We start from the raw sequence: 24,865 nt of genomic DNA on the forward strand, positions 1-24,865 counted from the left end.
TCCAATAATAGATGTTTTCAGACAGAAGGCTTGGGAAGTCAATTTGGCTAATCATGGCTATCTGGTCTGTCTACAAGAAAGATTAATCAGTACTTCTTGTTACACCTGAATGCTGCATGGTCAAGATTGTTTCTCAGCCAAAAGAACATAAACAAACAGGGTTTTTGTCATCCTCTACATGAACTATGTACTGAGGTCATGGAGATACAGAAAAACAGCTTCACACAAATAACAAACATGGACAAACTTTAATTCATAACCAAATTCAATGGTCAAAACTGACAAAAAAAGATGTATCCATGATGATGCTCCAATGAACTCGCAGGTTCCCAGTTTGCTGTGCCCAGAATACAGTCACTGCATGGACAGTAATAATGATGGCCCAAAGCTCCTCTCTCACACACACACACCAACACCTCCCAATCAAAAGCAGCTGGAAGATTGGGCTGCTCCAGTCAAAGGGTCAAAGAATCCCTCAGGGGTATCCAGCAGAAAAACAATAATCACTCACCAGAGGCAGAGAGAGGGGTGAGGGCCCTCCCAGGCAGTCTCTGTGGGTGCTGCCCCACTCCCCAGGGGACACTTCCCGTTACAGCCCCACTGCTCCAGGGAAGATCACACTGGTGGTGCTCCTACACAGCTGACTGGGCAGTGTTACCTTCCCCTGGGCAGGAGAAAAATCTGCTGCTTGGCTTCCAGCAGATTCTCTGCTTTGAAGGTTAAGCTCTGTCCAAGGTTAAGGCATCTCAGCCTTAACTGGTGATTTGACTCTTCATGATTCATCCTGTCTTATGTTACTGCCATGCTCTGTGGAGAAAATGTGCCAACAATTTGCATGCTTTGCTGTCCACACCCAGTGCACCATAAGCTTTAGGAGTCTCTCTGCCATCTTGCATCCTACAGGACCATGCATTACACAGCAATTGGGAATGAGCATCCTCTTGGGGTATGTCTTGCTAAGAACAGTCACTGCAGAATGATCTGTCGTGTTAGTTACACTTGCTTTAATCTGTGCCCAGACTGCTGCAGGCACTTGTTTATTCTTTCTTCTTCTCCATCTGATTTTTGTTTTAGAGTCTGCTTCTACTGAGATCTCATATTCTCTCAGCTGGGTTTTGTTTAGCAGCTCAGAATAACAGGGCCAGCAGTGCCTGGAGTTACCTGAGAGCAAGATAAGTCCTACTAAGCTTTAGAAATACACAGCACCTGTATTCTATCCATTCACTTTCTTACACTGTTTTTCCACTCACTTTCTTACACTGTTTTCTAGATCAAAATCTGTGCATCTAAAGGTCACTGAATTGCTTGATGTGTGAATGTGCATTTATTTCACTTTGCTGCTGTTTTTACTAAAAAGAGCACTCTTTCTTTGCCTGAATTTGAGAAAGCACATTACAGCCCTTTCAACATGACCAGAACTGGATTCCCTCAGATGCAGCTTCACAGAGACTGGGCTAGAATTACTCATCCAATTCACCTGGTGCAACAATTGTATTCTGCCAGTGAGGAGTGCATGAGGAATCTCATTCCTCTGACTGGTTTTGTTATTATTACCTGTCTTGGTTTGAAAAGACAGATGTCTGCTAAGGAAGGCAGGAGCCTGTCTTGAAATGGAAAATGTAAACCCCCTCCCTCCGAATTATTATAATTTTGAAATTAAGGGGCTCTCCAGTAAAGATACAGGAATAGAAATAACAATTCTTTACTAGGAAAATTAAAATGCAATGATGCAAAGAAAATACTGCCATGGGGCAGTGCCAGAGTCTTACAGCTAGCTCAGTTAAAGACGGGAGTGGGACATGCCTCAAGAGCGAGTGTGCTCGAGACACGTAGAGCTGCTTGCTCTATGACACGAAAAATCATGAAGAGCGCAGACTGGGGGGAAGGATGAGAGGGAGATCTTCTGTTTGGATTCCAAAAGGCTTCATTCCATCATCAAAGGGTCAGGGACGGAAAGACACATAACTGACTGTGCACCGACTTATAAACTGGGGAGGTCCAAGAGGTGGGTACAGACTTTCAATCAATAGGGAAAGGAGGGGAGAGGATCACAAGGAGGGGTTTCACAACCTAGGAACCAGTGGGGGAGACAAAGGGAGGAGAACAGGTCGCATGGACCAATGGGATATTGTGGATTAGGGGATTTCCAAAGGGAATGCCCAAGCAGGAGGTTGGCACAAGGGAGGATTAACAGGGAACATTCAGGAATAAGGGGCAGGGTTAGACAAGACAGACAACTCAGGAGGAGTTTACAATCTCAGGGACAAGCCCTTAACTCTGGAGGAGTAGGAGGAGACAGAACAGTCCATTAAAAATACAACTTAAATACACTACAACACTGATAGAGTCAGAGTACAACCTTACTCCCTGTCGGTCAGCGTATTGGTAGCAGTCCAATTAAATGGTGGCTGCAGTCCTCCTGAAGTGACAGATGTGGTTCTGTTGAAGCTATGATCCTGGAGAAGGGTGTAGTTTTCCTCTGAAGGTCCACTGGTGGTATAGATGAGACTGCGTCAAAACTATCATGGGTTTAGGTCTTCAAAAGAGCAGTTATTGGTTGCTGTAAAGTTGTTTATTTGTAAAGGAACATCAGTCTCAAAAGACAAAGAGTCCCAAGTGTTAAAGTCCATACTAAAAGCTCTCGGCACAGAGTCCCAATTAGAAGCAGAAGCAGCTCTCTGGTGCAGAGTCCTGGGCAAAGGTAGAAACTGTGGCCTGGTACAGACTCTTGAGCTGAGGCAGAGGTTGCAGCAGCAGCTCCTGTCTTCTCCTGGGCAGTGATGATGGCAGTGAGGAGAGAGGGAGAGAGAGTCTCCCCAGTACAAATTACCAAATGAGCTAAAAACACAAATCTGAAAGATTTCTTCTAAACCTATTAGAATTCTAGCTCTATAATACGAAAGTTTACACATAGCTTATGCATATAGCCTATCTGTTCTATCCGAAGAATGTAAGCAGTATTCTAAGTATATTTTTAATATGTCTAGAACTGTGTTTTTGAGCTGTCACTGAAGTTTATTTTTGAAGCTTGTTTTTTACACTAGCTTCTAAGGCTTTTGCTCTTTAAGGCACTAAAAACACATTCTTACTTAAACTTACTTAAACTTAAGCTTACACCTCTATTTCATGTATGAGTGACTTAATATACTTTAATTTATCTAAAGGTTTTAACTCGATTCCTGCATTCTGATCTCTCTCTGAGGAACTCAGAGAGGCCTCTGTTTTTCACACTCCAACAGGCCTGGTCTTCTTGTGGGAATCCAGTGGGAAAAGGCTGCACCAATGTTCCAAATCTCAGATTTTATCTCGGTGGGAAATGCTTGACTCTCCCCCTGGGAGGAGCATCTCCCAATGGGATGATGTAATTTGATCAGTCATGCAGTGGGACTCAATAGCCCATTAACAGAAGATACCTTCCTGGACAGAAGATGGGTCGTGGAAGAGATAAAGAACACTGCCCCACCTGGTTTTAACAGCTGGCCCATTAGAAAATAGAGTTACGAGGGATGGGTCATGGAAGAGATGAAGAACGCTCTTCCACCTGTTTTAACAGAGGATGATAGAATACATATTGCTGGTTACATCTTGCATTGCAACCTAAGACATTACCTATCTCCCTGGGTCTTGCATCACAGATAGAGCCTTGCACTTGCAGAAAAAGCAGAATTTATCTTTTTCTGGCATAACTGATGTTCAGGCCCACACCTCAAAGACCCAGCTAACAATAGAACTTCATTCTGAGGCATTTCATGCATGAGGCTACTTTGTACTTCTAAGTAAGTACCTGAAGAGCTGTTTAGCTGCACTTCTGGGGGAAGCAACAAGGAGACGGAGAACTCAAGGGAGATGTAAGATCTTGTCAAAATTCTATTTTTACACATCATTCTCTGGTCAGAACATTGTTGCACCATCAGAGGACACCCTTGTGTTCCAGTGAAGACTCCTGTGTGATAGGTATGAACACACTGAGACATTAACGTTTAAAGTTAGCATTAGAATAGTTTTTAAAGAAAAGCAATATAAAGAAAAACTATAAAGAATACAAGAACTCTAGCAAATAATAATTTGGATTTTGTTGGATATGCTGTTACTCTTGAAGTAGCCAAAGAGATTTTTGTGGTAGAAATGTTTTCTTCCAAGTCTTGTGTTGTTTTTAGGGCTGGTATGAAGATTGTCATTATGATCTGTACAGTAACATTTATCATCAGCTCCAAATAAGTTTTGGCTGATTTTCTGGTTCATCTATCAAGAAAATATTAATGTCATCAATGTAGGAGGCTTAATATAGTAGAAGTTTTCCACGATGGATATAAGGCTTTCTATAAAATAAAAATGTAAGCACAAATGAATAGAGGTGTTCAAAACTTGATGAATTTTACCAGTTCTGTTATATTCAGTATCCAGCTCCATAAGAACTGTTCTGAAAATTGCAATGAGACACTGGTCCATGAGCTGTTTATCCCAGGGTGGTTTTCAGCTTTTTCCCTCACTTTTTAATAGTATTTTATAGACTCAGGAACCTGTTAGTAGTTAGTTTGATTTGGGCTTACCTCTGTTTTCATTGAATTAATACCTAAAAAAGGTGAAGTTTCTGTACACACTTCAAACAGCAACCCATAAAGGAAATGGAAGGAAAAATTCAAACAGTTTTATGCAGCTTATCATATCTGATAGTCCTTGGAGAGGACTGAATAACTAATAGTAGACTGAATCACTTTGTAAACTACATTCAAGAAACTTTAAAATTATGAAATAAATCTCATTCTCTCAGAGTTGATGGTTTGTTCTTCCTTCTTGCCCTTGCAGAGGATGCAAGTCATTTGCTAAGTACAGCAATAGCGTTATTCTGCAGATTACTTTACCCAAACAAACATGCTTTGTTCCTACCTTTCAAGTCTGCAATCTGGTAGGGTAGGTGTGCATGACAGATTCTTGATAAATAAATGCATAATAAAATGTGGCTAGTCTTTATTTTTCTCCAGTGTATTGTAATATCAAAAAGAGCTTGGCAGATACTTTACCTTTGCTGTGGCAGGTATGCACATAATTATTCCTCATCCTTGCAAATGTGAACAAAAAAAGCAAAACCTAAAACAAAAACAAAACCACTTTGTTGCTGGCCAGATTTAAAATTGAAGCTTGACTTTTGCTGGTGACATGAAGAAAGGAATTAACTTTGGTGATATGAATTCCATTTCTTAGCTATTCTACACATTTCATTCCCTCGAATTCTTCGTTCTGAAAATAAAATGCAGGGAGGCAGGATTTTTTTGATGCTTCCATAGCTCTCATTACTTTCTAGTGACCTTCCGCTCAAGAACTGTATCCCATTCTTTTTCTTACTTCTGCTTCTGTAATGGGGACTGTCAAACACAGAAATATCCACATTACGGCTTTCTTTAGAATTGTGCCTAACTAAAATTTAAAGATGTATTTCAAGAACTGAACAGATTGCTAGAAACAGGAAAGGGTGAGATGGGAATTTCAAAGCCACTGGGTAAATTGGAGTTGAAACTATTGGGTGAGGAAGTTATCCAGAAGAGAAAGGCAGAGGACAGAAAGTAGAAATGATGGTCAGAGAGGTGGTCAGATAATGGAGGGAAAAAATCACAGCAGAGCCTCTCTGACACAACGACTGCATGAGTGGGTAAATCTTTAGTGAGCAGCAGTCTTGACCAAGGTTAAGAATCAGGTGTAAATTGGCAGGAAAATATTTTGTGGTCTGTAGGACTTATTGCACTATCAGTTCAGTTCAGGTTACTTCACTTTTCTTTGTCCTTCATTTTAATTCCCCATTTTACTCCCAGTTGCTCTTTAACCAGATGTTTTTCTTTCTGATCTTGCTTTATCCCAACACTTTCACTGACTCAGCTAGAATCTTCTAGTCTGTTCTGCTTTGGTTTGGTTTCTTAACGCTAAAAAAAGCCTGGTGCCATTTTCTTCATGATTTCACTTTGATATTTTGGGAGGCTTTTCTTTCTTTCTACTACAGAAATAATTAGTTTTCTTCCAGTAATAGTGAGAATAATATGACTGTGTATAAATCAAAGCAGGCCTATGATATAATAGAGGAATCCAGAAAATGCTGTTAGCAAATATGAAAATCCAGAGTTTAAACATAAGTAGTTTTTTCTTGTCCATAGTGAAACCCTTAACTTTTCATAACTGAAAGCCATCCTCTCTAACACAAGTGTCCTTTTCATAAGCAAATTACTACTGATGTACAGTTAATCTATTAAATGCTTTGCTTTAGTTCAGAGACTTCATCTTTTATGGCAAATTATTTTTCTAAGAGACCAAAGCTACTTCATTAGCTTCCCAAAATATGAGGCAATTATTAATTAGATACATCTTTTTTTTCCTTGCCAATAAATAATCTAATGCACGTTTGGTTGCAGCAAAGTCTCAGCTATGCAGTAAAACCTTCTAGCCTTGATTTCAGAAATCAGTTTTCTGTACAGAAAGGTATTCCTGGGAACTGCTGAGCAATTGTGACCTCTGCTGGAAGCCTTAAAATGGCTTCTGATAGATAGCAACCACTGGAAATCATCATTACTGTTACTTTAGGCACTACTCTGCAGCGTGTTGGGCACTGTACAGATCGATTAAGAGATTGCACCTAGTCTGAGGAGTTTAGAGGATAAAAAGAAAAGGAACATACAACATAAATACAAAATATAAATGAAATCAAAGAGGACATCAGTGGCAGTGGCTCTTAAACTGCATGTGCTACTTTTGAAATAATATAAGATACTGATGAATATTCACTATGCTTATGGACATGGTTATAGATATCCTGATAAGCCAAATACTCCAAATTCTTCATTTGAAACAATCATTATTTATAAATAATGATTCACAACAGTGAAACGGGGCTAAATTTTTGTTTAGGAAGAAATTCTGTGGAAAAAATATTACATTCACATTTGTATGGCAGAGGGTGCCTTCAGTGGAAGTACAAAGAACTATATATTTATTGATCTGGGATTGCCCTAAACCACCACTCAGGATTCCAGCCCAGAGTAAATCTCAAGGTGCTCAGTAACCCCAGTGCTTTAAGTGATGTAAGGCTATGCATCAGCATGAAATGTACAATAAAACACAAATTCCATTTGTATTCTTGAAAAGAGACATTTACATTTGACAATTTATAGTGAAGAATGAACTGATTGTGGAGTTTTGAAAAATGCAAATGAATTTATGGCTTTTCTCAGAGTGGAGCATTTGCCATCCTGAACATATGGTTCACAGAGGCTTCAGCAACTGTTTACTGTGGTTAAAAACAGGGTTGTGGGAATTCTAAAAAGCAATGCAGTAAGATCGGAGCTCTTTGATGTCAAAAGGCCCTGAAGCCAAGGCTGTCATGCTCTTCCTCGTGCATCCCTGCCTTCTGTGATTATCTGTACAATATGACCAGTGTTTTTAAGTATCTTTATATTGTGATTGTGTCAAAATACAGGCATATCCATGAGAACCTCTTAGGTCCAAATGTCATGTAATGAAAAATTGGCCTGCATGAGATTCAATGGGGAATAAGATCAGTTTTGTGCAAAAGTAACCCATTTACGAGGTTGTGGAGGGAGCAGGGCCCCTCACAAGGCCTCCCTGGAGAGCTATTCCCTACATAAGAATTGCTTAGTCATGGTGACTAGACTAAGAGACCCTTCTCCCCGTTTCAGGACCCCACTTTATCTACTTGTAAAACTATTGGTCATATTTCCTCAGCCCCAAATCATTGGTTCTTCTGCCAAGCCATGCCTTCCCTATAAAAACCCCTACTTCCACCCAGTTCAGTGGAATGCCACTGCCACTGGACACCCTTCACAGAAGCAGACAATAAACAACTCTGTGGAACCTCTCCACAGCGTTCCCGTCTCTCATCCCAGTGTCAGCTGAGGTACCTTGCAAGCTAAGCTGAAATCACTGAGAGCTGAAATCACTTAAAGAGCTGATCTGAAATCCAGGTTTTGCTTGCATTTGGTACCTTTGTGGCTGAGACTGCCTAGACTCCCGGACAGGCTGTTCCTTGTGGGACTTTATCTGGGACGTCGATGGCAGCCGGGGTCTGACTGACCCCAGGCCACAATACTGGGTGGTCAAACCTGATTGCCAGACTTGAAGGAACCAATTTGTCATCCCAATTAAACCTTTAGGCATTCTTTGAATAAATGGGAAAACTTCCATTGCTTTTGGTCAAGTGATGGGTTTAGCCATAAATGGCTTACAGTACATAAATAGCTCTTGAAGAGAAGGGGAAAAGATACAGGGAAGATCCGAGAGACAGGATTGCTGTCCAGAGTAGGAAAAGAGCACTATGAACCCTCAGCCTATTCTTTATCCTTCTAGCAAAGCAACTGGGAAGGGTGTTGTCATTTCTTAAAATTCCTGGAGAGGAAGAATATTCAGACAAGACTTAAAAGACTATTTACTGAGGACAGAAACAAACTTGGAATGTTTCTCTTTTCCTCAAAAGAATAGGTCTTCAGGCAGTCCTTTTGATGAACTTAGATATAACTGAAATATAAATCAAATACCAAATTAACCACATTCATTTCCTATGGATTTTAACTTCTTATAAATCCCTATTTATTTCAATATGTCTGTTTAATCCTTCTTGGATTTTGCAGGGACCTTTGAGTTGCTTTTTTGTCATAGCTTAGTTATCAGGCTTCAACAATATGCATTGAATTATTCCAGTGATCCTTTCAGTGCCGGTGCACAGCTAATATAAATCAGGTGATGAAACTGTGAATCAAGAGGAATGTTAGATGGTATTCTTGGTTTTTTTCTTTGCAGATTCTAGAATATTATTTTGTTTTTAAAAAACTCATAGATTTTCCTGGAGGGGCACGGTGGGAAGTAATATCCTTGAAGTCCTGGTGCAACAGCTGAAGCAGAATTCAGAGAAAAATAAGACTTTTTTTTTTTAGTTTTTCTTTGCTTTTAAACCAAGAAAAGTGTTTCATGGATTAGTGTCTTACAAGGAGGAAGACAAGGAGTTTTATACCTTTTGAGATTGCAATGAAGAACTAACAACTAATTTAAAAAAGCATAGCAAAAAGAACAATGTAATTTCAAAGCACATGTTAAGGTAAAATACTGATCCTTTTGAAATTACATCAGCATTCTCCTAGGGAATGAATAGAGAGGATATTAGTCCTCATTTCCTAATTGCCAAACAGACAAGTAGAATGACATTGGCCCAGTATGATGAGATACCTAAAAAGGAAGATTAATCATATCAGGCTCCCTTTGAAATTACTAGGGAGAAAAAAAAAAAATCTGACTCAGTCTTTGGAGGAGCTCCTCTGTCATTGAGCCTAATGTGACTTTATGCCCACCCAGAGACCATTTAACAGGCCTACTTGAATTAGACGGAATCTGACTCAAAAATTGTAGACAGAGGAAGTTCCTGGAGATTTCAAGGCAGGAGAGTGCCTGTATTTTATTGGGACTGTGAATAACTAAAATGCTTGAAAATATGGGGAGTTGTGTTTCTGGTAACTATAGGGTGCAGAGTCCAAAAGGGGTCATAGGTTAGATTTTGCCACAAGCTGTAAAACTAAGCTTGCAGATGAGCAACTAAAAATGTGATTATTCTCTAAAGATGCACTCTCAAACTGGGAACAGCTGTACTCATTTCAATCTGAGAAACTGCAAAGTGTATAAAGTCTTTGTGGAGATGTAAATATTCAAAGTATATATTGTGCACTGTGGTACCATATTGAAATGGGGGCAGTGAAATATTCATAATTGAGAAAGCTTTGCTGAATACGAGAGCATGACAAATAATGACTGTCAATAACACAACTGGTATTTAAATCCTAAGCAGGTGAGAATGCAAGGTGGAAGGAAATGCATTTCTCAGTTTGTGGGTGCCTTGCTTGAAGCTGAGTGTTGCAGGCAGTAAGTACAGACTCACCTAAGTAATATTTTATACATGATACTACTGTCCCTAGTTCCCGTAGCCTCCTGATTACATTAGTATTCTAAGTCCTCTGCACTTCCTTTATGAAGGAGGTGCTAACTTTGGCAACTGCAGTTTCCCAGCTCTAAGACTAATGAAAAGGGAGAGCAAGTGAAAAAACTTTCATTTGTTGTGTTTCTGCTGCTGAAGAGCCAGCAGAGGGAGCTTAAGTAATAAACCCACTTTCCAGGGCTTATTAATAATGGTATATAAACAAATAAACAAAAGTCCATGATAGCCTATTCTCTGTAGGAAATGGGAGGAAAAAGAAAATCAGTAGCTCTTTAATGGAAAATGGTAAAATCAGTAAGGAAAGGAAACTTTCCTAGTAAACAAGAATGCACTAAAATTAAGATTTAAAAAATCGGTGTTTTAAAATCTACAAATCTCTGTCAGATATATAGAGAATAAATGGTATTGCTATGTTCTTAAACTTTTATCCATACCCAAGAAATTTATTGTTAGTCTTGTTCACTTTTGCATTTTATGATGCTTGGAGTTTTAAAAAGTTACGTCTTGACTTTTTCCTTTACACACCATTATCCTACAGGTGTAGTGACCTTAGGAAAAATAGTTGAGATAGATTTGCACTGTGCTTTCTAACACAGTAGAATAATGTCCAAGAAATTCCCAAGTTCTTTTATCTCTTCACATATCTTAGCTGGACAATCAAGTTGGTAGAAAGTAAGTGATAAACAAACAGGAAAATAATGTCCATCTCTTCTTCAAGGAGCTACATAAGATACCTCAGTTGGCTTTTTCAACTTACACAAGCTCCAGGATCACTTGTCAGAGAGTGACATGGAACTCTAGTTCCTGCTCAGCTGAGGAGCTTGGGGCACTTTGTCAGAATGTCATGAGCACCTTATTTCAAGTGTATAAATTTTGCCTATGCTGGCATCTTTGAGGAACATAGTTTTGGGAAACTATATAAAGGACTGGAAAAGATATCAAGAAGAATCACAAGTGTGCTCTCAGGTGGTATTTCTTTCCGTGTTTTTGAAAGGAAATATGCATATTTTTGTGTTCAGTATTTATGGCACTATTAGTTATAAAAGGGCTGGGATTTTAATGAAATTATATCAAAGATTTCCTAAGAATTGTTGGCTGGAAAAAATGGTTAGTATTGAAGAAGAATTTTCTAATAACAACTTTGCTGTTAGAACCCAATATTGATTGTGTAGCTTGTGGCAGAGCTGTCCACAGGCCACACTGTAGAATGATATCCTCTCACTTAATTTCTTTCACTTGCAGCATATTAGAGACCAGCTGCTGAAACAAGTGTCAGTGATCTACAGACTTGCTGAATGTATAGTTGATTTTCAGCTACATACACATTTATTTCACATTGCCACTTCTAAGTGCCATGTTTGGAGGTGCTCTCCTTGAAAATGGAAGACTCCTAAGTTATTCACACTGCTCTGATTTGCTTTTCCTCTCCATGAATAAAATTTTATGGCTTTGACAACAGGAAAGTAGACCCCTTAATAAAAAATTTCTGAGTTCCTTTCTTCTTGTTGTGGGTCAATACAGCACTTGGCTGTCTGCCTCTTTGCAGCCAAGCAATCAATCCCCTTCAGAAAAGACCTAGACCAATTTCACACTTGCTGTGTACTTCATAATTGGCCCAGTTCATTGCAGTGTCAAAATTATTTATTTTGCCATGATGATAACCTCTTTCCAGTAGTCCTAAAGTGTCACCTTGTGGCTTGTCCTGGTTATGATTTTACACCTTCAAAAGAAAACATACCTAAGCATCAAATAGAGGAAATCTGTAAGTTCCTCTCTGGGTATTGACAACATTAATTTGAGGAGTCAAGATTATTTTAACTAAGATTGCATTATTGGGGTTTACTTTGGAAATCACTGGTGACAGGTAAGAGGAAAAATCTACTAAGTAGTTCATAATCTATTTGGAAGCTACGGATAGATTTTTCTCTAGTTAAATGCAGTGAAATTACTTTAGGATGGATGAAAAAAACAAATTTAACAAATCATTAGATCTTTAAAATGCTGGTTGCTGAGTAATAAACCTAATTTTCATACTACAATGAAGCAAAGATAAATGCTTATTTTGAGTGGGAAATGTATGCATTCCCTGACTGTTTTGCTAGTGAGTAGGGTCAGAGACACAGACACCATAACAATTTATTATGATGGAAAACTGCAAAGAATCACAAAAGGATAAGCTAAGCAATGCACCTAACCATGAACAAAGAATTACAAAGGGATAAGCTAAGCAAGGCTAATCATTGTTATGAAAGAACGCCTGCAGTGATTAAGAAAGATACACCACCAGTTACCCCAATGAAAATACATCATCCAAGTCCAAGAGATATCAGCTGTGGGGGGAAGCTGTCACAGCCAAGGACTGGAGAACCACACCAGTAACTGGGAAGTCCTCCAGTGCCTCCACCTTTGCAGGCCACGAGGCTCCCCCACTTTGCTGTGACAGTGGTCCAGCTTTTACATGGCTAAACAAACAAGTTGACATAACCTCTAATTTCATTTTCCTGCCAGCTTTCTCCTAAAGTCTGGCCAGGGCTCAAGGAGGATCCATGGGAGCTGTGTTTGATCCTACACCCCCTGATTAGGCCAGATGTGGTATTATCCTATCTAGATACAGAAAGCTGAAGACATTTTGCCAATAAATGAAATATATGTAACAATATATAAGAATATATTTTGTTAATGAGCAAGCATATCTATATAACATTTAGTTGGAAAGTTCATCTAGAGGTCAGCTTTGGCTTGGGCCTATTGTTCAGGCCTTGGTACTTCACTGACCCAGAGCACACGGGATCTAAATTCATTTGCACAAAGGGCAATGGAATTAATGCATAGACAAGACGATCTTTCTGAGATGAGAGTTGCTAATGAAAAATATTACTGTTGTTTTGAGCTCATTTATGTGCAATATTTTATACTGCATAATATGTCTTAAAAATAGATTTTTGAGTTATAAGTTGTGAATGAGCTAGCACAGATACCCCCTTTAGTGATAACTTACAATGCTTCTGAAGTACTGCTAAGGTAAATCAGATATTGATTTCTGACAAAATGGAAGATTTGTCTCACTGCTGAATTTTGAACCTTACATATTAAATAAGAATTTGATAGCTGATATTAAAATTTATTGTTCTGCATGATATATCCGGAGTCCTAAACTGAAAGATGCCACCACACAAATGCTCAGTCTAAAAACAAATAAACAAAAACAACAACAGCAAACTGTTTTCCCAGTCAGCTCTGCTCTGCTGGAGCCTTGAGTGATAACTCTGAAGTGTTTCCTTTTTGCCAAATCAGTTTCTTGGTGTGTCAGGTTATTTCTTGTACAAGCAGTAAAGTAATGGCAGCTGTGACTGGCACTGTCACTGACACACACACAGGTGGATTCCTCAATGGCTGATATTGTTCACTTGCTGCATGGCTGTGACTGAGAGCAACATGCTGAATTCATTATTACTGGTTATCTGTTATCTGCAAACCTCGTGTTAAACCAGGCTTGCTGATAAAACGAGATTTTTGGAACCAAGAACTTCAAGGAAACAATTACTGACAGTTTAGCATTAATAATTTAAAAATTAAATACGTAGCAAAAAATGTATCTTCTTCACCCTTTAGTATTTAACTTATCTTTTAACATCAAAGCTATAAACCCTGTGTCAGAATATGTGATGAGATTCTGCTGAAAGTCACTAGCAATGGTATAACAATACTAAAATTATTTATGTCAAGCTACATAAATGAGCTAGACCTTGGTTCAAAGAGAAGATGAGGTTTTATGTAAATTAAAACAGATTTTTACTGGCCACTAATCAAGTGCTTACCTGTTTCCATTCAAACTACATTGAGTTTAATCAGTATGCCTTCTAATGAATACATTTTTCCCTAAAAAAGGAGCGTATTTATCATGAATATTTATATTGGATTTTAAGTTCATGAAAGTTTAATTTAAATAAAAAGTGAGGTGGTTTCCTCAGAGTTGAAAGCTAGCATACTCAGATCCTATTCAAAAGTTGTAAAAAAATTTTCAAATTAATGGTCTCCAAAGATTTCTTAGCATTCGGGATTAAATGTCTTTAATTGCAAAAGGCTTGATTGTAACTACAGTTAATGGAATGCTATCTGTACATAAATATAAACGTATTGTTTCTTATAACTAAAGAGAACTATCACTGAATAATTCAGAAATGGGCAGATTACAGAATATTTTAAATATAAAACATGTAGATATAACTGCACCTTACTCAAATCTCTGGGGAAAAAAAAGGCCTGTGTATGTTTATTTCTGTGAATATATATTGTATGTACACAAACAGAAGTGAAGCATTTCATGCTGTAAAGAGAAACCAGAATACAAGGAAGCAGGGAGTTGATGAACAAGGAAATAATTTTATGTTCTCTAGCAATTTAGAGTCTCTCCTAATTTGTCCTGTCTTTTCACAGGAAGCGAGACAGATCGCCAACAGCTCAACTTCCTATGAGTAGTTGATGCTTGATGACACTTGAAGTTAAGCCCTTAATAAAACCCTAGTTCTGTTGACATTGATTTGACACTTATCATGGACTGGAATAAAGCCTGACAGACACCCTGTTATTCCAACAACAGAGCTACATTTTCTTTGACCTTCAAGGTTTATCTCAGATAAGCCAGTGGCAACGGAGCTGTATTGAAGGTGTAGTATTGCTCATGATGCTCTTTAAACAAGCCCAGAAGTCCACGTGCCAAAGGCTGTCAGCAGGCTGGTGATCACTGCTCGTCACTGTCACAGTGGTTTGGCAGTGCTGTTTAGTCACTGAGTTAGCTAAGTGTTGCTGAAAGATGAAGGGCTGGATACAAATGATGTAGATGTTTGTGAATGGATGCACTGTAGTGTGATACTGGCTGTCACTCAGATTCACAGAGTGTAGAAAACGTTATTCCTTGCTGGAGGAGCTTGGTCTCAGCACTTTGAAGGGATTTCTGTTGTACAGAATGAATCCTAACAGACAAGACAAACTGCAAAGATATTACCTGAGGAGAAAGCAGCAAACATGAGCAGGGATAAATGTTGACAGAGGTCATTCATACTACATGCAAGTGAGATCTTGAAAGCCATGGAAATGAGTTCCATGAGTTCCTTGAGGCTTTAATATAACCAGGGTTTTGCTCTTGATTGCTAATCTGGACACTTGCTACTTATAAGTTCTTGTACTCTCCCCTGCCTTGCTTTTCAGCAGTTTTGGCTTGATAAACAGCATTGACATTGTTGGTTAAACTGACTTCAAGTGTTTTGATCGAGACTTGGCTTAACAAGGTATAGAATGTAGCCCCCTTTCTGTTGAAATGTTAGCTCTATAAGATGTGTAATAACTGCCTTTATTCAGTAACTATATTACCTCACATTTTGATAGATAATTTCTCTCTAAAAGAATTTTACTGGTGAGTCATCATTGGCCAAAACTGAACAAATTTCTCCCACTGGCAAGAATGATGGTCTAAGAATCAGACAGGGAATGGCAATGGAGAGGTAGGAATGTTCTTGTATGCCTACTCTTGAATACAGTCAAGTTGGTTTCCAACTTTTGACTTATGTGTCTCCCACAAAAAGAAACAATAAACATAAGTTCATTACTTTTTACTTTAACAAGTAGTTCCCAAAATATTTAGCATATATTTAAGAAATCTCAGGTTTTGTCTCAATTTTTATTTTTGCTTTTAAAACAAACAAATCAAAAACTCCTGTGGAATATAGCCCTTGTGTGTCAGAGAACTGTAGCAAGTTAAAAGACAAAGAAAAGGAATCGATTCAAAACTATTTTTAATCTGGAGAAAAGGAACATTAGATTTCATAAAATGCTTCTTGTAAACGTTCCTTCCGCATCCCAGTGATCATAGTTTGTTTTTTCTTGGTGACTGCCTCGCTGGAGTTGTGAGGTACCTAATGCAGTCATAACTTGCCATCGCGTGGCATATTTGTGCATTACCATGGTTAAAATTCCTCCAATCACTTAAGGATTTTTACATTCAAGAAAGTGTAGATCATCGTGTGTAGGCCCTCATTAAGGCATCTAGTCTAGCCTCTCATTAGATAGTTAAAAACCTCGAGGGGGAGGTAACCATTGTCGATTTATCAATCACGGCATTCTTAATTAGGCTCAAATGATGCATAAATTATGCACGGATGAGCCTGGCGGGTTCCCCCAGATCAGCGGCCAGTGCTGCCCCCGGGGCTCGGCTGGTAGGGAACGGACACACGAACTGACAACGGACAAATGGACTAATGGACACACGGACTGATGGACACACAGACTAACAACGGACACACGGACAAACGCGGTAATGGACAAAAGCACTAACAGACACACGGACGAACAAACACACGGACCAAGGGGCCCGGCGCTCCGGCAGCACCGCGGAGGCTGCAGCGGCGACTCTACAGCCCCGCTCCCTGTTACTCTTGCCCTTCCTCCTCCTGTCCTTCTCTCTCTCTCTCTCTCTCTCTCTCCCTCTCGAGCTCTCCCGCCGCTCCCTCCCCGCCCCGGGCCCGGCTCTGGCCGTTCTGGATGCGGCGCTGCTGGGCGGGTATCAGTGGAGCTGATGACATCTGGAGCTGACCCACTGTCCCTGGGCTCGGCCTGGCGCGCCGTGGCTCCAGGGGGACACATGCCCTGCGGACACTCCACGCCTCCCGCGGTCCCGGGCCCGAGCTCCGCCGCTCGGCCGCCGGTAGCCGAGAAGCCGGGCCCGGAACGGTCGGGGGCCGTCCTTGGAGCCCGCCCGAGCGCTGACAGACGCGTCTCGCCCGCAGGGAAGGCGAAGGCGGCCCTGCAGGAGCAATACAGGATGAGTTCCCCAATGGGGAGCGGCTGCTTAGGCAGCACCTCCTCAGGAACTCCCGGTAAGTGGCACGGCTGGAGGGAGGAGGGCAGAGGAGGACGCGGCGGGCGGCGAGCTCAGACCGCTGCTTCTCTTGGCTCGCAGGTGGCCACCAAATGTGTACCCTGGGATCACATCTCCCTGCCAACAGCCTTCAGCACCCCCCTGTGTCGGGATGGGCCCGGGCTGCTGGGAGCTAGCACGACAGAAACACCCATGGGGCCAGCAGAACCCGGGGGACTCAGAACCCCGCAAAGGACGATTTGGTTTTGCAGGGACGAAGCGGCCCGAGCTCCTTCCCCGCCCTTGTTTGACCTGCTTTATGATTCAAGTTTTTGGCCGAAGTGGGAGGAGATAAAGGCATGAGTTTACTCGGCCGCTGGCTGCGCTTTTCCCTTGCATAGAACAGTTGGGCCTTCCGCAGGCCCCTTCTACCCTCTTCCAAGCACCAGGTGCATTTTTCACCATCCAAAGTTTGTAAACAAGAGTCGGATGAACTCAAGGAGGCTACAAGGGCCTCCTTCCAGCATGGCTCTGCAGATGCCGAAGCTGCTCTGGGCTCTGCCAGGGCTCAGCTCTGGGCATGGCTGGGCCCACTCTCCCCTCACATTGCTCTGATCAGCTGAATCACAGGGTGATGAGGAAGGGATACTTCAAAGGAGTTGAGGTTTAACAGTTTTTATTCAAAAAACAAGCATAAAAAACTAGTTGTCCTAGCTAGCATAACATAGTTCTCTTAGCTAGCATAAAAAACTAGCTGTCCTAACTAGCGTAACAAACTGGCTGTGCTGACTTAGCATAACAATCTAGTTGTCCTTGTTAGCATACAAAAATAGCTGTCCTACCATAACAAACTGTCTTAGCTAGCAGAACAAACTAGCTGTCCTAACTAGCATAACAAAAAGCTGTCTTCTAGTGCTGCAACTCTGCCACTCCCTCAGCTGCTTTACTGTGGTGATCAGAGCTGTCAGGCTGGAGAGAGGCCTGGCTGATGATAAAAATGGATGCCGCCCAAAGAATAAAAACTAAAGAAATGAAGCATTGCTTTCCAAACTCAAGCTACTTACAGGCCCAGTTGCAACAGGACAAGGGAGAGTGGTTCTAAACTCAAAGGAGGGTCAGCAGACTCAGATAAGATGTAATGAAAAAATTTTTTACAATGAGTGTGGACTTACATTGACAAAAGTTGCCCAGAGATATGGAAGGTGCCTCACCGCTGCAATCATTCAAGGTCAGGTCAGGCAGGGTTGTGAGCAACCTGATCTGCTTGAACATGGCCCTGCTCATTGTGGGTACCTGGTCCAGATGACCTCGAAAGGCCCCTGCCAATCCAAACCAGTCTAGGATTCTTCCTTCTCTCCATTTGAAAAGCACCAAGACTGCAGATTACAGGATAGACGCCCAACAACAAAACCTCTCCCCTGTGCTGCTGTTTGTCCTGCACTCACCTGCAGCAGCTCCTGGGCAGAGCAGCACTGCTCCTCACCCAGCTCCAGGCTGCACTGAAGAAGTCCTGCAGCAGAGCCCACAGCACCTGGGCCCACAGCTGCACTGCCCATCCTGCCCTATCAGAGCCTGGGGAAAAGCCAACACAGCACTGCACCAGTTCCCTTCACACCCACAGCTGCTCACAGCAACCCGATTCTGAGCTCCAGGGGCAGTGGCCTCCTGGGCAGATACTGCTCACAGATCATTTTTCTACAATAAACAATAAAACCCAAACTCTGATGCATCCACAGCTGCATCCAAATGAGCTTGCACTGACAGCCAATTTCAGTGAGTCCTCTGGGAATTCCCTTCCACCATGTGCACAAACGTCCAGCGGCTCATCCCAGTGCAGAGCCACCCTGGGTACACAGGCCTATGCAAACACTTGGACATCTGCATCTTGCCATGGCCACAGTTTGCTTGAAATAAGGATGTTCTCCTTCCACCCACTGTTGGGTCACTGTCCCACCAAAGGACCAGGTGTCTACCTTGGGGCCATAAGGAGAACCACTCACAATTTCTGGGGCCATCTGATGAGCAGTGGAGCACCATGGAGCTCCGTTGATCCTGCTCGGGGATCAACTGAGTGCAGAAACCAAAATCAGCTGAGGACAAAAACAAACGCTGTCAGAATTAGCTGGAATTAAAAATCCAAGAAAAATAATTCCCTGCTCTAAGTCTGAGAATGCTCTACTGAATCCAGCTGCAAAAATCCTCAGGGCTATGGCCAAGGAAATATGCAACTGGCCACTTAAAGATATTCTCAGGTTTCAGGCAGTGGCTTTTATTTATTCACTTGAAGCTTTAGATTCTAACACATTTCCCTCTGGAAGGGATATACACAATGCAAAGCCCTTCTTGAGACGCTGTTCCTCTGCAGACCTCTCTGCACACTGCAGCTGCTCTCAGCTGGCAGCAGGGTCTGGGCACTCCCACCAGCACCAGTTTTGGGGAACTGGCTGTTACTGGGAAGCAGCACCACACTCACATCCCAGAAACGCTGTGCCTAACCAAGGATACCTACCCTTGACAGTGGTCAGAACACTTGACAGTGCTGTCCATTCCCAGAAGGATGTTGGAGCTTTTCAGATCTCTGTGGATCACCTGGTTCAAATGAAGGAAATCCACGGCTTGCAGATACTGATAGACAACAAGAAACACGAGGGTAAAAATTAACAACCTCAATATACAACAGAAGAGAGTTTATGATTATGCCACTAGCAACTTTACTTTGACCAGCAGGAGTGCAGTGCAGACAAGCTCCAGGCAAAGGGTTCAAGGCAAAGTCGAGAACAGCAAATAAAATCAAAAGAGAGAGAGATGAAGTACAACAACAGTATGGAAGAGTACTAGAAGAGAGCAGAAGTGCAGGGATACTGACAGGCGGTTCATTTAACATTCATGTTCATATGCCCTCTCTCTTTTCCAGGGCATAAAAACAACACAGAAACAAAGCTCTGAGCATGAAGTCACTTCAGTTCTCACCATCTCTTTCGAAGGACCATCATGTCCAAGCCATGGACAGCAATTCTGGTTCTGTGAAAATAGAGCAAAGCAACTGGGAAGGGGTTTGGTCATTATTTCAAGTGACACTGCTGCTGTTTGGGAATGCATAACAGAGCAAACATGCAGCGTACATTACTAATATGATCACTGTCACCAGACAATGTCACTGACACCAGACCTAAACACAACTGTAGGGTTTAGGAGAGAGCTTTGCTCTTGACTTCTCATTTCTCTCTCTCTCTCTATGAATTTGCTGCAGGAGGACTAAAACCCAAAACTGATCCCAAGCAAGATCTCTCCTTATTTGGGTCTTGCAATATCCTTGGAAGATGAAATGCAAGATGGAAAAAATGCTAAAGAATGTTACTCTCCTAACCTGGGACTAAGATAAATTTGGCCTCAATAATGGCAGTCTCCACCAGGTGATGTATTAACATTTCTAGAGATTAAGACCACACCAGCGTGTCCTACTCTGAAAGATATCACTGCCTTCCAGCAAAATACCTGGCCGTTGCTTGTGTAGAAGTCATCGACTTGAACTTACCCCTTGGCCAACTGGCTCAACTTCAGGGTGTTTTCTTGGCAGGCTCGCCCATGCTCACAGTGTTCCCTGAAAGAAACAACAGGAAAGGTGGTCACTCCAAGATGGAGATCCCGCCTTCCACAGAGCCAAAATGCAGCCCCACTCTCTGGGGCTCTGAGCCCTTTGTACTCAGGTGGGCAAGAGCAATAAACATTCAGCTGCAGAGGAACAGTGAGTACAACTGATGCTCAGACATGCACACCACACTCTGCTCTGGCAGACAAGACAGAGAGCAGACATACTCAGCTGCATCAGGCACCTCTATCCTCTCCCCTTTGGCTGCAGGGCTGTGCTGCTGTCAGAATGCTCAGCCCATGATGCCTCCACAGAGGGAGGTTTACTGTCCTCTTCCCAGACAGATGATGGTTCAACGTCCTCTTCCAAAATGGTGGCGCTTCACCATCCTCTTCCCAAACAGTGGGACACTCATGGTGCTCTTCCCATGCAGAGAGATGTAGATATTGGCCCTCTTCTTCCCACGCCACTGGATGCTCCCCATCCTGGTCCCACGCCACTGGATGTTTGCCCTGCTCTTCCCACACTGCGAGATCTTTGCTGTCCTTCTTCCTGCACCGCAGATGTTCCCACTCCTAATCCCACACCACAAGACATCCACCATCGTGGATCCACACAGCTGGAGCTTTGCCATCATCTTCCAGAAAGGTGGGAAATTCACTTCAAGAACCATGGGAAGTTCACTGTCCTCTCCTAGAACAGAGGGAAGTTAATTTTGTTCTTCCTCTCCAGCCTTCTTGTCTTTCTCCTATTTAGCCTCCTCTTTGGAGACAGACAGCTAGAGGAGACTGTGATGCAGCTTCTGTGTTTTGTGGACAGACAGTAGCATGAGGGACAGGAAGCTGTATCACATTGAGGGCCTTATTTATGCTCAGCTACACATCCAGCTGCACTAAGGAGAAATAGCATTCTGGGGTGCTCAAACTAACAGTTGGCTAAAGTAGATATTTCCACTTATGGTTGTGAATTAAATACTCCACTATGGCTAAAACCAGCATGCAATCTTCTGTCTGCAAAATCATTCCTGCATCTGTTCAAAAGCTCTTCAACAGAAAAGGAGAAAACAGTCAGGGGTCCCTTAGCTTCTGCTGCTGCAAAGACACTGACAGGAACTTTCTGTCAGCCCACCAGGCTGGAAGTCGACTGCAATACACCAAAGGTTCTTTCCACTCACCGGAGGAGATTCTCGGTAGCCACGGGTTAGATGCCCTGCAACGAGAGAAGGAAAATTAACCAGATGATGTCAAGAAAATAAACTGTGCCGGAAAATCCCACGCAACAAGGCAAACCCGAAAGAGAGCGTTCTGCTTTCATAATATCCCTCCTGGAGTCCTGTCATCGAAACCGCCGCTGCACACACGGGGACAGCGACCACCCCCCCGGGAACGCACAGAGCATTGAAGCCCGCCATGAGCTCGGACACGCACAGCCCTGTGCGCCCGCAAACACACACACGGAGCCCCGTGCCCTTCCACACTCACACACACCCCGGTGCTTTCGCACACGCTCACACGGAGCCGCTCCCTCCCACCTCCCCAGGCACGCACCTCCGGGTCCCCCGCTCCGCTCGCGCACAGCAAGCTCAGCGCGCCCCGCTCAGAGCCCACACCAGCACGGACGCTCGCCCCACACTCAGGCGGCAGAACCGGCCCCCAGTGCGCCCAGCGGGGCAGCCCCGACACCGCAGCCCCACATCCTCCACACCCCGTCCCGGTGCCTGCACGGAGAGCCCCCCAAACGCGGAACCTCCCCACAGTCCATCACTGCTCCCGCACAGCGGGGACCCCGCTCCTCACCCAGAGCGGCCGCTCCCGTGTCACCCCCTCGGCTGCCCCCACAGCCCTCCCCTGCCACCGCGGGAACCTCCCCGCTGCATCCCCGCACCAGCGGCCCGCACCCGCCACCGCCCGGCCCCAGCGGCCACCACAGCAGCTACGCGTGGTGTCGCTCAGGTCGCAGCCGCTGCCGGGGAAGTCGCGCAGCTTCCTCCCGCTCAGGCACAGGATGCCCGAGCTGCCCGCCTCCTCCAGGGCCCGCTCTAGGCTGCACACCGTGTGCTACTGCAGCAGAGCTACCGCGCCCCAGTGCGACCTGGACGAGGAGGAGAGAGTAAGGTGCGCGGGGATGCCGAGCCCCGCCGCTCCGCTGCCGGGCGCCGGCCCGGTGCCGATGCCCGTGCCGTTGTTGCCGCCGCCGCCCCCCTGCCCGGCCGCCATCTTGACCGGCCCCTCCACAACAACGGCCGGGGCCGCTGCGCAGGAGCCGCGGGGCCCGCAGGGGGCGCCGCGGGCCGGGGCGGGGCTTCGCCTTGCCCTCGGCAGCGACAACCAATCCGCGGCGCCAGCGGCGATCAGGGGGCGGGGCTTCCCGAGGAGGCGCGCGGCTGTGTGCTCCTGGGCCGCTAGGGGGCGCTGCCGGGGCCGAGGGACCGGGATCCTTTTGGCAACGGGGGCAGCCCGGCAGGGATGGTCCCGTAGCCGGGACGGGAGCGGGCGCCGGGGCCGTCTTTCGGGACGGCGCAGCCCTGCTGGGAGGCTTCGGAGCCGCAGGAACACGAGGAACGTCGTCTCGGCAGCCCCGGCGCCGCTGCCGCGGGGCCCCTCGGCTCTGCCCGCTGCCCTCAGGCACCGCTCGGCCTTGCGGTCGCCTCTGCCCCGGCACCGCACAGCATCGGCCGCTCCTCAGGCCCGCAGCTCTTCTGCGCCGGGAGCATCAGAGCCTCCGTGGCCTCTGCCTCGAAAACACGGCCTCCAGCAGAGCCGGCCACGGATTGCGGATCCCCGCGTGTGGCAGCGACAAAAATCACCCAGCAACCGTCCGTGGCACAACAAAGGGAAAACGAGCGAGCCGCTCACCCTGAAATGGGTGAAGGAACACTCACAAAAACCCCACAGACACGAATGCCCGTGGCTCAGAATGTGAAAGGCCACTGAGGACACAGAAATCACAAGCCCGTTGCAAGGTCCAGGGCCCAGTTACCTGAAGAAAATGCTACAGAACTCCTGCGATACTGGATGAATGGATAACTGCCTCCTCTACCATGTAATCAGGCCTTGTTAGGTACTGCATATTTCTCTTCCAACAATTGCTCTGGAGATGTGATCAGGAAATGCAAAGAAAGCCCCGTAGATCCACATTTTTATGCAATTCCTGTGGGTTTGTAAGCAGAATCAGCTTTTAAGCCTTGAACCTCAAGGAGACCCATGCATTCTTTAATTGGTTTGGGTTTAATTTTACATGCATATGTCATGCCTAATTTGGGGATCTAAAGGCAAATTCCCTCTATAGGGGTTATGGAAGAGGCTGGCCTTCAGCCAGCAACGTGTCACTGAGAGACAGTTCACCTATTATTGATCACAGAAGGACCAGACCAGAAATATTATGTGGGTGATGTCTGGGAGAAAATTTTGCCCCGGAAGGCAACGGCTGTTTGCTACTTTTCCAAGCAGCAAGAGCACTGAGAAGTGAAAGTGATTCCGAAGGAGCTCTTTGGCTGCTCATGTGCTCTTCACTGCATAGCGATCGCAAGCCAGGTGCCCTGCGGCTTCGTACATCGTGTTCTACCGTCCGGAGAGAGCTGAACTCCAGTGGTCAGTTTCAGCTCTGCCCAACAGCGTGTTCTCACTTCTGCGGGCAAGCACGCCCTCTTGCCTTGGCTCCGAGTGCAAAGTCCCGAGCGAGCACTCGACTCAGTGCAATGCACCCAGAAAGACGCTCTCGCTCATCTTTCAAGGAGCGATTCCTAACAGCAGAAGCAGCAGAGGCACAAACTGCATGACGAGAAGGGACAATGTAGAACACGTCTCTATCCTGGCACATTTTCGTGTGCGATATGTCCTTCCGGGTCTTCGGTCCTTGCGAAGCTCTATGTACTGCGAGCGCTGCTACTTGCAGCTGAGAAGGACCGTGGAGCTAGCGGCGAATTCGGAGAGCTCTTCGCTGCACTGCGCTGCTCGCAAGCGGCTTCGTTCTTCGCCTTCTGCCGTCCGGAGAGAGCTGAACTCCAGCGGTCAGTTTCAGCTCTGCCCAACAGCGTGTTCTCAGTTCTGCGGGCAAGCACGCCCTCTTGCCTTGGCTCCGAGTGCAAAGTCCCGAGCGAGCACTCGACTCAGTGCAATGCACCCAGAAAGACGCTCTCGCTCGTCTTTCAAGGAGAGATTCCTACCAGCAGAAGCAGCAGAGGCACAAACTGGATGACGAGAAGGGACAATGTAGAACACGTCTCTGTCCTGGCACATTATCGTGTGCGATATGTCCCTCTGGGTCTTCGGTCCTTGCGAAGCTCTATGTACTGCGAGCGCTGCTACTTGCAGCTGAGAAGGACCGTGGAGCTAGCGGCGAATTCGGAGTGCGCTAAGCACGAAGTCAAGAAGCGAGACGTGTCCCTGCAATGCGCTGCTAATAGCAGCTTCCTCGCGGCGGGGGCGAGCACCGGCCACAAGAC

At 44.5% G+C, this 24,865-nt stretch overlaps 1 long non-coding RNA gene across 8 annotated transcripts; it reads right to left on the reverse strand.

Moving 5' to 3' along the window:
* Positions 1 to 229: 229 nt before the first annotated feature.
* LOC106863220 (uncharacterized) lies at positions 230 to 22,577 on the reverse strand. 8 transcript variants are annotated; one of them, XR_015806850.1, is made up of 8 exons: positions 21,596 to 21,952; positions 20,649 to 21,114; positions 20,368 to 20,433; positions 19,803 to 19,853; positions 19,342 to 19,457; positions 5,022 to 5,088; positions 2,360 to 3,943; positions 230 to 1,161 (listed from the first exon to the last, which is right to left on the reverse strand). It is a non-coding gene; the product is annotated as an uncharacterized LOC106863220 (long non-coding RNA). The 8 variants fall into 8 exon arrangements; XR_015806851.1 differs by having other exon boundaries at positions 230 to 2,770; positions 3,785 to 3,943; positions 21,596 to 21,939; XR_015806849.1 differs by having other exon boundaries at positions 230 to 3,541; positions 3,785 to 3,943; positions 21,596 to 21,939.
* Between the last annotated feature and the right edge of the window lie 2,288 nt (positions 22,578 to 24,865).

Source organism: Sturnus vulgaris, chromosome 14 (assembly GCF_052056855.1).
Source record: "Sturnus vulgaris isolate bStuVul1 chromosome 14, bStuVul1.hap1, whole genome shotgun sequence".
NCBI classification, from domain to species: domain Eukaryota; kingdom Metazoa; phylum Chordata; class Aves; order Passeriformes; family Sturnidae; genus Sturnus; species Sturnus vulgaris.